Source organism: Phyllobates terribilis, unplaced genomic scaffold (assembly GCF_046119375.1).
Source record: "Phyllobates terribilis strain yellow unplaced genomic scaffold, ASM4611937v1 Scaffold_3__8_contigs__length_932513732, whole genome shotgun sequence".
Classification (NCBI taxonomy): Eukaryota; Metazoa; Chordata; class Amphibia; order Anura; family Dendrobatidae; genus Phyllobates; species Phyllobates terribilis.
Genome location: NW_027362763.1, coordinates 29764141 through 29781901, shown reverse-complemented (window position 1 = coordinate 29781901; position 17761 = coordinate 29764141). Strand labels below are relative to the sequence as shown.

At 39.1% G+C, this 17761-nt stretch overlaps 1 protein-coding gene across 14 annotated transcripts in view; it reads left to right on the top strand.

Moving 5' to 3' along the window:
* Positions 1-17761, top strand: part of OTOF (otoferlin) — a 628499-nt gene that overhangs the window by 229745 nt on the left and 380993 nt on the right. The gene's annotated exons all lie outside the window — the stretch shown is intronic.

Below are 17761 nucleotides of genomic sequence, written 5' to 3'. Positions count from 1 at the left end.
CAAGAATATAACTACTATAATACTGATCCTATGTACAAGAATATAACTACTATAATACTGCCCCTATGTACAAGCATATAACTACTATAATACTGCTCCTATGTATAAGAATATAACTACTATAATACAGCTCCTATGTACAAGAATATAACCACTATAATACTGCTCCTATGTATAAGAATATAACTACTATAATACTGCCACTATGTACAAGAATATAACTACTATAATACTGCTCCTATGTACAAGAATATAACTACTATAATACTGCTCCTATGTATAAGAATATAACTACTATAATACTGCCCCTATGTACAAGAATATAACTACTATAATACTGCTCCTATGTATAAGAATATAACTACTATAATACTGCCCCCTATGTACAGGAATATAACTACTATAATACTGCTCCCTATGTACAAGAATACAACTACTATAATACTGCTATGTACAAGAATATAACCACTATAATACTGCCCCTATGTACAAGAATATAACTACTATAATACTGCCCCTATATGCAAGAATATAACTACTATAATACTGTCCCCTATGTACAAGAATATAATTACTATAATACTGCTCCTATGTACAAGAATATAACTACTATAATACTGCTCCTATGTACAAGAATATAACTACTATAATACTGCCGCTATGTATAAGAATATAACTACTATAATACTGCCTCCTATGTAAAAGAATATAACTACTATAATACTGCCCCCTATGTACAAGAATATAACTACTATAATACTGCTCCTATGTACAAGAATATAACTACTATAATACTGCTCCCTATGTACAAGAATATAACTACTATAATACTGCTCCTATGTACAAGAATATAACTACCATAATACTGCCCCCTATGTACAAGAATATAACTACTATAATACTGCTATGTACAAGAATATAACTACTATAATACTGTCCCCTATGTACAAGAATATAACTACTATAATACTGCTCCGATGTACAAGAATATATCTACTATAATACTGCTCCTATGTACAAGAATATAACTACTATAATACTGCTACTATGTACAAGAATATAACTACTATAATACTACTCCTATGTACAAGAATATAACTATAATACTGCTCCTATGTTCAAGAATATAACTACTATAATACTGCTACTATGTACAAGAATATAACTACTATAATACTGCCTCTATGTACAAGAATATAACTATAATACTGCTCCTATGTTCAAGAATATAACTACTATAATACTGCTACTATGTACAAGAATATAACTACTATAATACTGCTCCTATGTACAAGAATATAACTACTATAATACTGTCGCTATGTACAAGAATATAACTACTATAATACTGCCTCCTATGTACAAGCCTTAGTGACTGGGTTTAAGGCAAGGTCGGAGCAGGGGGGTGGTGGACTTACAATGGCTAATGAAATGAATCAGTTCTTCAATAGATTCAGCAATAAAGGTGCGGTAGCAGCAGGGAAGGGGGAGGAGGCCAGGGAACAACTAGCTAAATTAACAGGGGGTGAAATAGATCATTTCTCGGTCTCCAAAAATGACGTGAGGGACCAGTTTAGTAAGCTGGCCATTGGCAAAGCAGCAGGGCCTGACGGTCTCAGTCCACGTGTCCTCAGAGTGTGTGCAAATGAGTTATGTACTGTCTTCCAGCATCTCTTTAACCAGAGCTTACAATCAAAGAGAGTACCAGTGCTATGGAAGACTTCCTGCCTGGTGCCGATTCCCAAGACTACCTTCCCGGCTTCCCCGGGGGACTATAGACCGGTGGCCTTAACATCGCATGCGATGAAGTCCTTGGAGAGAATAGTACTTGCTCACTTGTGTCCGAGGGTGATGGCGCATACTGATGCTCTTCAGTTTGCGTACCGGCAGGGACTGGGTGTGGACGATGCTGTAGCGTCTCTGCTACAAACAGTACATTCCTTTTTGGACAATGATGGAACCACAGTGCGTGCTTTGTTCTTTGATTTCTCTAGTGCGTTCAACACATTACAGCCACTCTTACTGCGAGGAAAGTTGATTAAAATGGCGGTGGATGAGGGACTTGTGAATTGGATAATTGACTACCTGTCGGATAGGCCACAGTTTGTTAGGTGGGGGACGGCTACATCAGATAGTGTACTGAGCAGTGTCGGAGCCCCGCAGGGAACAGTGCTGTCGCCATTCCTCTTTACATTGTACACAGCTGACTTTCAGTATAAATCAGACCGTTGTCACCTCCAGAAGTACTCGGATGACTCTGTGATAGTTGGCGGTATTGGGAAGGACCAGGACGAAGAGGAATATAGAAGGGTGGTTGCGGACTTTGTAGTATGGTGCCAGGCTAACCATCTAGAACTAAATGTTAAGAAAACCAGGGAGTTGGTGATGAGCTATGGAAGGTGCAAGAAGGTATGCCTACCTGTTACCATTGACGGTCAGGATGTGGAGATGGTGGACAGTTTCAAATATTTGGGGGTTTACCTGGATAGCAAGCTAGACTGGAAGTGCCACATGGAGAAGGTCTACAAGAAGGGGATGAGTAGATTGTACTTCCTAAGGAAGTTAAGGTCTTTTAATGTGTGTGGCAAAATGCTTGAGGTGTTCTACCAATCCATTGTGGCTAGTGCCACCTTTGCGGCAATAATTTGCTGGGGTAACAGTGTGCGTGTTGCTGACGCCAACAAGCTCAACAAACTTATAAAGAAGGCTAGCGCGACGGTGGGCCTACAGCTTGGGACTTTTGAAGAGGTGGTAGAGGATAGGATTAAGAAGAAGTGCAGAGCTATAATGGGCAACAACACACACCCGCTTTATGAACTGTTTGCGAAACAGAAGAGCACATTCAGCAATCGCCTAATACAACTAAGGTGTAAAAAGGAAAAATACAGGAGATCGTTTGTTCCAACAGCTATGGGGGTGTTTAACAAATGTCTGAAAAGCAATGTCTAAAGCATTCCAAATGTTTTGTTATCATATGTGTCATGTTCGAGATCTGTGTTCTGCTGCTGTGATACCGCAATTTCCTCCGGGATAAATAAAGTATATCTTATCTTATCTTATCTTATCTTATAACTACTATAATACTGCCCACTATGTACAAGAATATAACTACTATAATACTGCCCCTATGTACAAGAATATAACTACTATAATACTGCTCCCTATGTACAAGAATATAACTACTATAAAACTGCTCCTATGTACAAGAATATAACTACTATAATACTGCCCCTATGTACAACAATATAACTACTATAATACTGCTCCTACGTACAAGAATAACTACTATAATACTGCTCCTACGTACAAGAATAACTACTATAATACTGCTCCTATGTACAACAATATAACTACTATAATACTGCTCCTACGTACAAGAATAACTACTATAATACTGCTCCTATGTACAACAATATAACTACTATAATACTGCTCCTACGTACAAGAATAACTACTATAATACTGCTCCTATGTACAACAATATAACTACTATAATACTGCTCCTACGTACAAGAATAACTACTATAATACTGCTCCCTATGTACAAGAATATAACTACTATAATACTGCTCCTATGTACAAGAATATAACTACTATAATACTGCTCCTATGTACAAGAATATAACTACTATAATACTGCCCCCTATGTACAAGAATATAACTAATATAATACTGCCCCCATGTGCAAGAATAGAACTACTATAATACTGCTCCTATCTACAAGAATATAACTACTATAATACTGCCCCTATGTACAAGAATATAACTACTATAATACTGCTCCTATGTACAAGAATATAACTACCATAATACTGCCCCCTATGTACAAGAATATAACTACTATAATACTGCTATGTACAAGAATATAACTACTATAATACTGTCCCCTATGTACAAGAATATAACTACTATAATACTGCTCCGATGTACAAGAATATAACTACTATAATACAGCTCCTATGTACAAGAATATAACTACTATAATACTGATACTATGTACAAGAATATAACTACTATAATACTGCTCCTATGTACAAGAATATAACTATAATACTGCTCCTATGTTAAAGAATATAACTACTATAATACTGCTACTATGTACAAGAATATAACTACTATATTACTGCCTCTATGTACAAGAATATAACTATAATACTGCTCCTATGTTCAAGAATATAACTACTATAATACTGCTACTATGTACAAGAATATAACTACTATAATACTGCTCCTATGTACAAGAATATAACTACTATAATACTGTCGCTATGTACAAGAATATAACTACTATAATACTGCTCCTATGTACAAGAATATAACTACTATAATACTGCTCCTATGTACAAGAATATAACTACTATAATACTGCTACTATGTACAAGAATATAACTACTATAATACTGCTCCTATGTACAAGACTATAACTACTATAATACTGTCGCTATGTACAAGAATATAACTACTATAATACTGCCTCCTATGTACAAGCCTATAACTACTATAATACTGCCCACTATGTACAAGAATATAACTACTATAATACTGCCCCTATGTACAAGAATATAACTACTATAATACTGCTCCCTATGTACAAGAATATAACTACTATAAAACTGCTCCTATGTACAAGAATATAACTACTATAATACTGCTCCTACGTACAAGAATAACTACTATAATACTGCTCCTATGTACAAGAATATAACTACTATAATACTGCTCCCTATGTACAAGAATATAACTACTATAATACTGCTCCTATGTACAAGAATATAACTACTATAATACTGCTCCTATGTACAAGAATATAACTACTATAATACTGCCGCCTATGTACAAGAATATAACTACTATAATACTGCCCCCATGTGCAAGAATAGAACTACTATAATACTGCTCCTATGTACAAGAATATAACTACTATAATACTGCCCCTATGTACAAGAATATAACTACTATAATACTGCTCCTATGTACAAGAATATAACTACTATAATACTGCTCCTATGTACAAGAATATAACTACTATAATACTGCTCCTATGTATAAGAATATAACTACTATAATACTGCTCCCTATGTACAAGAATATAACTACTATAATACTGCCCCTATGTACAAGAATATAACTACTATAATACTGCCCCCTATGTACAAGAATATAACTACTATAATACTGCTCCTATGTACAAGAATATAGCTACTATAATACTGGTCCTATGAACAAGAATATAACTACTATAATACTGCCCCCTATGTACAAGAATATAACTACTATAATACTGCTCCTATGTACACGAATATAACTAATATAATACTGCCCCCTATGTACAAGAATATAACTACTATAATACTGCCCCTATATGCAAGAATATTACTACTATAATACTGCCCCCTATGTACAAGAATATAACTACTATGATACTGCTCCTATATACAAGAATATAACTACTATAATACTGCCCCTATGTACAAGAACATAACTACTATAATACTGCCCCCTATGTACAAGAATATAACTACTGTAATACTTCCCCTATATGGAAGAATATAACTACTATAATACTGCCCCCTATGTACAAGAATATAACTACTATAATACTGCCCCCTATGTACAAGAATATAACTACTATAATACTGCTCCTATGTACAAGAATATAACTACTATAATACTGCCGCTATGTATAAGAATATAACTACTATAATACTGCTCCTATGTACAAGACTATAACTACTATAATACTGTCGCTATGTACAAGAATATAACTACTATAATACTGCCTCCTATGTACAAGCCTATAACTACTATAATACTGCCCACTATGTACAAGAATATAACTACTATAATACTGCCCCTATGTACAAGAATATAACTACTATAATACTGCTCCCTATGTACAAGAATATAACTACTATAAAACTGCTCCTATGTACAAGAATATAACTACTATAATACTGCTCCTACGTACAAGAATAACTACTATAATACTGCTCCTATGTACAAGAATATAACTACTATAATACTGCTCCCTATGTACAAGAATATAACTACTATAATACTGCTCCTATGTACAAGAATATAACTACTATAATACTGCTCCTATGTACAAGAATATAACTACTATAATACTGCCGCCTATGTACAAGAATATAACTACTATAATACTGCCCCCATGTGCAAGAATAGAACTACTATAATACTGCTCCTATGTACAAGAATATAACTACTATAATACTGCCCCTATGTACAAGAATATAACTACTATAATACTGCTCCTATGTACAAGAATATAACTACTATAATACTGCTCCTATGTACAAGAATATAACTACTATAATACTGCTCCTATGTATAAGAATATAACTACTATAATACTGCTCCCTATGTACAAGAATATAACTACTATAATACTGCCCCTATGTACAAGAATATAACTACTATAATACTGCCCCCTATGTACAAGAATATAACTACTATAATACTGCTCCTATGTACAAGAATATAGCTACTATAATACTGGTCCTATGAACAAGAATATAACTACTATAATACTGCCCCCTATGTACAAGAATATAACTACTATAATACTGCTCCTATGTACACGAATATAACTAATATAATACTGCCCCCTATGTACAAGAATATAACTACTATAATACTGCCCCTATATGCAAGAATATTACTACTATAATACTGCCCCCTATGTACAAGAATATAACTACTATGATACTGCTCCTATATACAAGAATATAACTACTATAATACTGCCCCTATGTACAAGAACATAACTACTATAATACTGCCCCCTATGTACAAGAATATAACTACTGTAATACTTCCCCTATATGGAAGAATATAACTACTATAATACTGCCCCCTATGTACAAGAATATAACTACTATAATACTGCCCCCTATGTACAAGAATATAACTACTATAATACTGCTCCTATGTACAAGAATATAACTACTATAATACTGCCGCTATGTATAAGAATATAACTACTATAATACTGCTCCTATGTACAAGAATATAACTACTATAACACTGTCCCCTATGTACAAGAATATAACTACTATAATACTGCCCCTATGTACATGAATATAACTACTATAATACTGCTCCCTATGTACAAGAATATAACTACTATAATACTGCCCCCTATGTACAGGAATATAACTACTATAATACTGCTCCCTATGTACAAGAATACAACTACTATAATACTGCTATGTACAAGAATATAACCACTATAATACTGCCCCTATGTACAAGAATATAACTACTATAATACTGCCCCTATATGCAAGAATATAACTACTATAATACTGTCCCCTATGTACAAGAATATAACTACTATAATACTGCTCCTATGTACAAGAATATAACTACTATAATACTGCTCCTATGTACAAGAATATAACTACTATAATACTGCCGCTATGTATAAGAATATAACTACTATAATACTGCCTCCTATGTAAAAGAATATAACTACTATAATACTGCCCCCTATGTACAAGAATATAACTACTATAATACTGCTCCTATGTACAAGAATATAACTACTATAATACTGCTCCCTATGTACAAGAATATAACTACTATAATACTGCTCCTATGTACAAGAATATAACTACCATAATACTGCCCCCTATGTACAAGAATATAACTACTATAATACTGCTATGTACAAGAATATAACTACTATAATACTGTCCCCTATGTACAAGAATATAACTACTATAATACTGCTCCGATGTACAAGAATATAACTACTATAATACTGCTCCTATGTACAAGAATATAACTACTATAATACTGCTCCTATGTACAAGAATATAACTATAATACTGCTCCTATGTTCAAGAATATAACTACTATAATACTGCTACTATGTACAAGAATATAACTACTATAATACTGCTCCTATGTACAAGAATATAACTACTATAATACTGTCGCTATGTACAAGAATATAACTACTATAATACTGCCTCCTATGTACAAGCCTATAACTACTATAATACTGCCCACTATGTACAAGAATATAACTACTATAATACTGCCCCTATGTACAAGAATATAACTACTATAATACTGCTCCCTATGTACAAGAATATAACTACTATAAAACTGCTCCTATGTACAAGAATATAACTACTATAATACTGCCCCTATGTACAAGAATATAACTACTATAATACTGCTCCTATGTACAAGAATATAACTACTATAATACTGCTCCTATGTACAAGAATATAACTACTATAATACTGCTCCTATGTATAAGAATATAACTACTATAATACTGCTCCCTATGTACAAGAATATAACTACTATAATACTGCCCCTATGTACAAGAATATAACTACTATAATACTGCCCCCTATGTACAAGAATATAACTACTATAATACTGCTCCTATGTACAAGAATATAGCTACTATAATACTGGTCCTATGAACAAGAATATAACTACTATAATACTGCCCCCTATGTACAAGAATATAACTACTATAATACTGCTCCTATGTACACGAATATAACTAATATAATACTGCCCCCTATGTACAAGAATATAACTACTATAATACTGCCCCTATATGCAAGAATATTACTACTATAATACTGCCCCCTATGTACAAGAATATAACTACTATGATACTGCTCCTATATACAAGAATATAACTACTATAATACTGCCCCTATGTACAAGAACATAACTACTATAATACTGCCCCCTATGTACAAGAATATAACTACTGTAATACTTCCCCTATATGGAAGAATATAACTACTATAATACTGCCCCCTATGTACAAGAATATAACTACTATAATACTGCCCCCTATGTACAAGAATATAACTACTATAATACTGCTCCTATGTACAAGAATATAACTACTATAATACTGCCGCTATGTATAAGAATATAACTACTATAATACTGCTCCTATGTACAAGAATATAACTACTATAACACTGTCCCCTATGTACAAGAATATAACTACTATAATACTGCCCCTATGTACATGAATATAACTACTATAATACTGCTCCCTATGTACAAGAATATAACTACTATAATACTGCCCCCTATGTACAGGAATATAACTACTATAATACTGCTCCCTATGTACAAGAATACAACTACTATAATACTGCTATGTACAAGAATATAACCACTATAATACTGCCCCTATGTACAAGAATATAACTACTATAATACTGCCCCTATATGCAAGAATATAACTACTATAATACTGTCCCCTATGTACAAGAATATAACTACTATAATACTGCTCCTATGTACAAGAATATAACTACTATAATACTGCTCCTATGTACAAGAATATAACTACTATAATACTGCCGCTATGTATAAGAATATAACTACTATAATACTGCCTCCTATGTAAAAGAATATAACTACTATAATACTGCCCCCTATGTACAAGAATATAACTACTATAATACTGCTCCTATGTACAAGAATATAACTACTATAATACTGCTCCCTATGTACAAGAATATAACTACTATAATACTGCTCCTATGTACAAGAATATAACTACCATAATACTGCCCCCTATGTACAAGAATATAACTACTATAATACTGCTATGTACAAGAATATAACTACTATAATACTGTCCCCTATGTACAAGAATATAACTACTATAATACTGCTCCGATGTACAAGAATATAACTACTATAATACTGCTCCTATGTACAAGAATATAACTACTATAATACTGCTCCTATGTACAAGAATATAACTATAATACTGCTCCTATGTTCAAGAATATAACTACTATAATACTGCTACTATGTACAAGAATATAACTACTATAATACTGCTCCTATGTACAAGAATATAACTACTATAATACTGTCGCTATGTACAAGAATATAACTACTATAATACTGCCTCCTATGTACAAGCCTATAACTACTATAATACTGCCCACTATGTACAAGAATATAACTACTATAATACTGCCCCTATGTACAAGAATATAACTACTATAATACTGCTCCCTATGTACAAGAATATAACTACTATAAAACTGCTCCTATGTACAAGAATATAACTACTATAATACTGCTCCTACGTACAAGACTAACTACTATAATACTGCTCCTATGTACAAGAATATAACTACTATAATACTGCTCCTACGTACAAGAATAACTACTATAATACTGCTCCCTATGTACAAGAATATAACTACTATAATACTGCTCCTATGTACAAGAATATAACTGCTATAATACTGCTCCTAAGTACAAGAATATAACTACTATAATACTGCCCCCTATGTACAAGAATATAACTACTATAATACTGCCCCCATGTGCAAGAATAGAACTGCTATAATACTGCTCCTATGTACAAGAATATAACTACTATAATACTGCCCCTATGTACAAGAATATAACTACTATAATACTGCTCCTATGTACAAGAATATAACTACCATAATACTGCCCCCTATGTACAAGAATATAACTACTATAATACTGCTATGTACAAGAATATAACTACTATAATACTGTCCCCTATGTACAAGAATATAACTACTATAATACTGCTCCGATGTACAAGAATATAACTACTATAATACAGCTCCTATGTACAAGAATATAACTACTATAATACTGATACTATGTACAAGAATATAACTACTATAATACTGCTCCTATGTACAAGAATATAACTATAATACTGCTCCTATGTTAAAGAATATAACTACTATAATACTGCTACTATGTACAAGAATATAACTACTATATTACTGCCTCTATGTACAAGAATATAACTATAATACTGCTCCTATGTTCAAGAATATAACTAATATAATACTGCTACTATGTACAAGAATATAACTACTATAATACTGCTCCTATGTACAAGAATATAACTACTATAATACTGTCGCTATGTACAAGAATATAACTACTATAATACTGCTCCTATGTACAAGAATATAACTACTATAATACTGCTCCTATGTACAAGAATATAACTACTATAATACTGCTCCTATGTACAAGAATATAACTACTATAATACTGCTACTATGTACAAGAATATAACTACTATAATACTGCTCCTATGTACAAGACTATAACTACTATAATACTGTCGCTATGTACAAGAATATAACTACTATAATACTGCCTCCTATGTACAAGCCTATAACTACTATAATACTGCCCACTATGTACAAGAATATAACTACTATAATACTGCCCCTATGTACAAGAATATAACTACTATAATACTGCTCCCTATGTACAAGAATATAACTACTATAAAACTGCTCCTATGTACAAGAATATAACTACTATAATACTGCTCCTACGTACAAGAATAACTACTATAATACTGCTCCTATGTACAAGAATATAACTACTATAATACTGCTCCTACGTACAAGAATAACTACTATAATACTGCTCCCTATGTACAAGAATATAACTACTATAATACTGCTCCTATGTACAAGAATATAACTACTATAATACTGCTCCTATGTACAAGAATATAACTACTATAATACTGCCCCCTATGTACAAGAATATAACTACTATAATACTGCCCCCATGTGCAAGAATAGAACTACTATAATACTGCTCCTATGCACAAGAATATAACTACTATAATACTGCCCCTATGTACAAGAATATAACTACTATAATACTGCTCCTATGTACAAGAATATAACTACTATAATACTGCTCCTATGTACAAGAATATAACTACTATAATACTGCCCCTATGTACAAGAATATAACTACTATAATACTGCTCCTATGTACAAGAATATAACTACTATAATACTGCCCCCTATATAGAAGAATATAACTACTATAATACTGCTCCCTATGTACAAGAGTATAACTACTATAATACTGCTCCCTATGTACAAGAATATAACTACAATAATACTGCCCCCTATGTACAAGAATATAACTACTATAATACTGCCTCCTATATACAAGGGTATAACTACTATAATACTGCTCCCTATGTACAAGAATATAACTATAATAATACTGCCCCCTATGTACAAGAATATAACTACTATAATACTGCCCCTATGTACAAGAATATAACTACTATAATACTGCTCCTATGTACAAGAATATAACTACTGTAATACTGCCAGCTGTGTATAGGAGTATAACTCCTTTAATACTCTGTGGAGGCTGGTGAGGTAATAATATTGCTGTTCTGCAGACCTCCTTGGCTTCGGCTTCTTCCTTGGATTTCTTCTTGTGCTCGGCCTCCTCGGCTCCGACTTCCGTGGATTTCTTCTTGTGCTCGGCCTCCTCGGCTCCGGCTTCTTCCTTGGATTTCTTCTTGTGCTCGGCCTCCTTGGCTCCGGCTTCTTCCTTGGATTTCTTCTTGCGCTCGGCCTCCTCGTCTCCGACTTCTTCCGTTGATTTCTTCTTGTGCTCGGCCTCCTTGGCTCTGGCTTCTTCCATGGATTTCTTCTTGTGCTCTGCCTCCTCAGCTCTGCCTTCTTCCTTGGATTTCATCTTGTGCTCAGCCTCCTCGGCTCTGACTTCTTCCATGGATTTCTTCTTGTGCTCGGTCTCCTTGGCTCCGGCTTCTTCCATGGATTTCTTCTTGCGCTCGGCCTCCTCGTCTCCAACTTCTTCCGTGGATTTCTTCTTGTGCTCGGCCTCCTTGGCTCTGGCTTCTTCCGTGGATTTCTTCTTGCGCTCGGCCTCCTCGTCTCCGACTTCTTCCGTGGATTTCTTCTTATGGTCGGCCTCCTCGTCTCCGACTTCTTCCGTGGATTTCTTCTTGTGCTCAGCCTCCTTGGCTCTGGCTTCTTCCATGGATTTCTTCTTGTGCTCTGCCTCCTCGGCTCTGGCTTCTTCCTTGGATTTCTTCTTGTGCTCGGCCTCCTTGGCTCCGGCTTCTTCCATGGATTTCTTCTTGCGCTCGGCCTCCTCGGCTCCGACTTCTTCCGTGGATTTCATCTTGTGCTCGGCCTCCTTGGCTCCGGCTTCTTCCTTGGATTTCTTCTTCTGCACGGCCTCCTCGTCTCCGACTTCTTCTGTGGATTTCTTCTTGTGCTCGGCCTCCTTGGCTCTGGCTTCTTCCATGGATTTCTTCTTGTGCTCGGCCACCTCGGCTCCGGCTTCTTCCGTGGATTTCTTCTTGTGCTCGGCCTCCTCGGCTCCAGCTTCTTCCATGGATTTCTTCTTGTGCTCGGCTTCCTCGGCTCCGGCTTCTTCCGTGGATCTTTTCTTGTTCTCGGCCTCCTCGGCTCCAGCTTCTATACCGTGGATTTCTTCTTGTGCTCGGCCTCCTCGGCTCCGGCTTCTTCCATGGATTTCTTCTTGTGCTCGGCCTCCTCGGCTCCGGCTTCTTCCGTGGATCTCTTCTTGTGATCAGCCTTCTCGGCATCGGCTTCTTCCTTGGATTTTCTTCTTGTGCTTTTCCTCCTCGGCTCCAGCTTCTTCTGTGGATTTCTGCTTGTGTTTGGCCTCCTTGGCTCCGGCTTCTTCCATGGATTTCTTCTTCTGCTTGGCCTCCTTGGCTCCGGCTTCTTCCATGGATTCATTCTTGTGCTCTGCTGCTTCGGCTCCAGCTTCTTCTGTGGATTTCTTCTTGTGCTCGGCCTCCTTGGCTCCGGCTTCTTCCATGGATTTCTTCTTGTGCTCGGCCTCCTCGGCTCCGGCTTCTTCCATGGATTTCTTCTTGTGCTCGGCCTCCTTGGCTCCGGCTTCTTCCGTGGATTTCTTCTTGTGCTCGGCCTCCTCGGCTCCGGCTTTTTCTGTGGATTTCTTCTTGTGCTCGGCCTCCTTGGCTCTGGCTTCTTCCTTGTATTTCTTCTCGTGCTCGGCCTCCTCGGCTCCGGCTTCTTCATTGGATTTTTTTCTCGGGCTCGGCCTCCTCGGCTCCAGCTTCTTTCATGGATTTCTTCTTGTGCTCGGCCTCCTCGGCTCTGGCTTCTTCCACGGATTTCTTCTTGTGCTCAGCCTCCTCGGCTCTGGCTTCTTCCTTGGATTTCTTCCTGTGCTCGGCCTCCGCGGCTCCAGCTTCTTCCTTGGATTTCTTCTTGTGCTCAGTCTCCTCAGCTCTGGCTTCTTGCATGGATTTCTTCTTGTGCTCGGCCTCCTCGGCTCTGGCTTCTTCCATTGATTGTGCTAGGCCTCCTCGGCTCCGGCTTCTTCCTTGGATTTATTCTTTTGCTCAGCATCCTCGGCTCCGGCTTCTTCCATGGATTTCTTCTTATGCTCGGCCTCCTCTGCTCTGGCTTCTTCCTTGGATTTCTTCTTGTGCTCGGCCTCCTTGGCTCTGGCTTCTTCCTTGGATTTCTTCTCGTGCTCGGCCTCCTCAGCTCCCGCTTCTTCTGTGGATTTCTTCTTGTTCTTGGCCTCCTCAGCTCTGGCTTCTTCCTTGGATTTCTTCTTATGCTTGGCCTCCTTGGCTCTGGCTTCTTCCTTGGATTTCTTCTTCTGCTCGGCCTCCTCAGCTCTAGCTTCTTCCTTGGATTTCTTCTTGTGCTCAGCCTCCTTGGCTCCTTCTTCCTTGGATTTCTTCTTCTGCTCGGCCTCCTCGGCTCTGGCTTCTTCTGTGGATTTCTTCTTGTGCTCAGCCTCCTCGGCTCTGGCTTCTTCCGTGGATTTCTTCTTGTGCTCGGCCTCCGCGGCTCCAGCTTCTTCCTTGGATTTCTTCTTGTGCTCGGTCTCCTCAGCTCTGGCTTCTTCCATGGATTTCTTCTTGTGCTTGGCCTCCTCGGTTCTGGCTTCTTCCATGGATTGTGCTCGGCCTCCTCAGCTCCGGCTTCTTCCTTGGATTTATTCTTTTGCTCGGCATCCTCGGCTCCTTCTTCTTCTGTGGATTTCTTCTTATGCTCGGCCTCCTCGGCTCTGGCGTCTTCCATGGATTTCTTCTTGTGCTCGGCCTCCTCGGCTCTGGCTTCTTCGTTGGATTTCTTCTTGTGCTCGGTCTCCTCAGCTCTGGCTTCTTCCATGGATTTCTTCTTGTGCTTGGCCTCCTCGGTTCTGGCTTCTTCCATGGATTGTGCTCGGCCTCCTCAGCTCCGGCTTCTTCCTTGGATTTATTCTTTTGCTCGGCATCCTCGGCTCCGGCTTCTTCTGTGGATTTCTTCTTATGCTCGGCCTCCTCGGCTCTGGCTTCTTCCTTGGATTTCTTCTCGTGCTCGGCCTCCTCGGCTCCGGCTTCTTCCTTGGATTTCTTCTTGTGCTCGGCCTCCTCGGCTCTGGCGTCTTCCATGGATTTCTTCTTGTGCTCGGCCTCCTCGGCTCTGGCTTCTTCCTTGGATTTCTTCTTGTGCTCGGCCTCCTCGGCTCTGGCTTCTTCCTTGGATTTCTTCTTGTGCTCGGCCTCCTCGGCTCTGGCTTCTTCCTTGGATTTCTTTTTGTGCTCGGCCTTCTCGGCTCCGGCTTCTTCCATGGATTTCTTCTTCTGCTCGGCCTCCTCGGCTCTGGCGTCTTCCATGGATTTCTTCTTGTGCTCGGCCTCCTCGGCTCTGGCTTCTTCGTTGGATTTCTTCTTGTGCTCGGCCTCCTCGGCTCTGGCGTCTTCCGTGGATTTCTTCTTGTGCTCTTCCTCCTCGGCTCCGGCTTCTTCTGTGGATTTCTTCTTGTGCTCGGCCTCCTCGGCTCTGGCTTCTTCCTGGGATTTCTTCTTGTGCTCGGCCTCCTTGGCTCCGGCTTCTTCCTTGGATTTCTTCTTGTGCTCGGCCTCCTTGGCTCCGGCTTCTTCCTTGGATTTCTTCTTCTGCTCGGCCTCCTCGGCTCTGGCTTCTTCCTTGGATTTCTTCTTGTGCTCAGCCTCCTTGGCTCTGGCTTCTTCCTTGGATTTCTTCTTCTGCTCAGCCTCCTCGGCTCTGGCTTCTTCCTTGGATTTCTTCTTCTGCTCGGCATCCTCGGCTCTGGCTTCTTCCTTGGATTTCTTCTTGTGCTTGGCCTCCTCGGCTCTGGCTTCTTCCTTGGATTTCTTCTTGTGCTCGGCCTCCTCGGCTCTGGCTTCTTCCTTGGATTTCTTCTTGTGCTCGGCCTCCGCGGCTCCAGCTTCTTCCTTGGATTTCTTCTTCTGCTCGGCCTCCTCGGCTCTGGCTTCTTCCTTGGATTTCTTCTTGTGCTCAGCCTCCTCGGCTCCGGCTTCTTCCTTTGATTTCTTCTTGTGCTCAGCCTCCTCGGCTCTGGCTTCTTCCTGGGATTTCTTCTTGTGCTCGGCCTCCTTGGCTCCGGCTTCTTCCTTGGATTTCTTCTTGTGCTCGGCCTCCTTGGCTCCGGCTTCTTCCTTGGATTTCTTCTTCTGCTCGGCCTCCTCGGCTCTGGCTTCTTCCTTGGATTTCTTCTTGTGCTCGGCCTCCTTGGCTCTGGCTTCTTCCTTGGATTTCTTCTTCTGCTCAGCCTCCTCGGCTCTGGCTTCTTCCTTGGATTTCTTCTTGTGCTCGGCCTCCTCGGCTCTGGCTTCTTCCTTGGATTTCTTCTTGTGCTCGGCCTCCGCGGCTCCAGCTTCTTCCTTTGATTTCTTCTTTTGCTCGGCCTCCTCGGCTCTGGCTTCTTCCTTGGATTTCTTCTTGTGCTCAGCCTCCTCAGCTCCGGCTTCTTCCTTGGATTTCTTCTTGTGCTCGGCCTCCTCGGCTCTGGCTTCTTCCTTGGATTTCTTCTTGTGCTCGGCCTCCGCGGCTCCAGCTTCTTCCTTTGATTTCTTCTTCTGCTCGGCCTCCTCGGCTCTGGCTTCTTCCTTGGATTTCTTCTTGTGCTCAGCCTCCTCAGCTCCGGCTTCTTCCTTGGATTTCTTCTTGTGCTCAGCCTCCTCGGCTCCGGCTCTGATGACTTTGGTGTCTCGGTTGTTTCTGTCTTTATTATAACCGTTCTCCGTCCTTGTATTCGGTTCTTTGTCAGCGGAGGTCTCGGCCGTCGCAGCGTGCGGTTCGGCGCTGCCCCCGGCACAATCAGGCAGCCGCACAATCCTTCCAGAGAGCAATAAATGTGATGAATCCGAGCTCATTAAACGACTGGAGGCCTCAGGCGAGAAGATGAAATAACAGCGCCGCGTCCTAAGTGAATTATTTCACGCAGATTCTTCTCTGATTGTTCACAAAACACAACAACGAGGAAGAGAAAAGCGGGGAAAAAAACAAAAAGCAACAAGAGCTCGCTCTGTAACATGAAATCCAATGTTATTAGGAGTAAGGGGGAGCATCACTCTTCTTTCCTGAAATACTCTCTGCTGCTCGGGCTTCTTCCACAATGGAAATGTCTCCATTTGACTGGTCATATATGAGGCAGGGCACATGGATTTCTTTCCCTGCCAGGCGCCTCTTGCGCACTATGAATCATTAGCATGAAGTTGGCGTCCCGGCATCGGAGCTTATGTGTCGCCTTGAGCAGACAGATCATGAAGCCCATCATTCGAGGGGATAATGAGGATCCTGGCAGCTGAGATGACATCAATTAAAAGCATTACTGTCTAAACTGAGACAAATGACTCCAGCTGCAGAGCATGGCATGTGTACGCATACCCAGGCGGACCGTCCCTGATGGGGGAAGGGCTGCCCGTGTATTGTAATGTGACAGATGGGCAACCCTAGATCTAGATATAGATGATGAGACATCATATATATAACCGAACAATAAAGAAATGATGGGTGGTATTGTCCAATTGTCACCAGTGGGTCATTGGTATCGATGCTGACTGTGTACATAATTGGCAGCTGCTTCATGCCAAGGTGATTATCACAATTTCATTCAA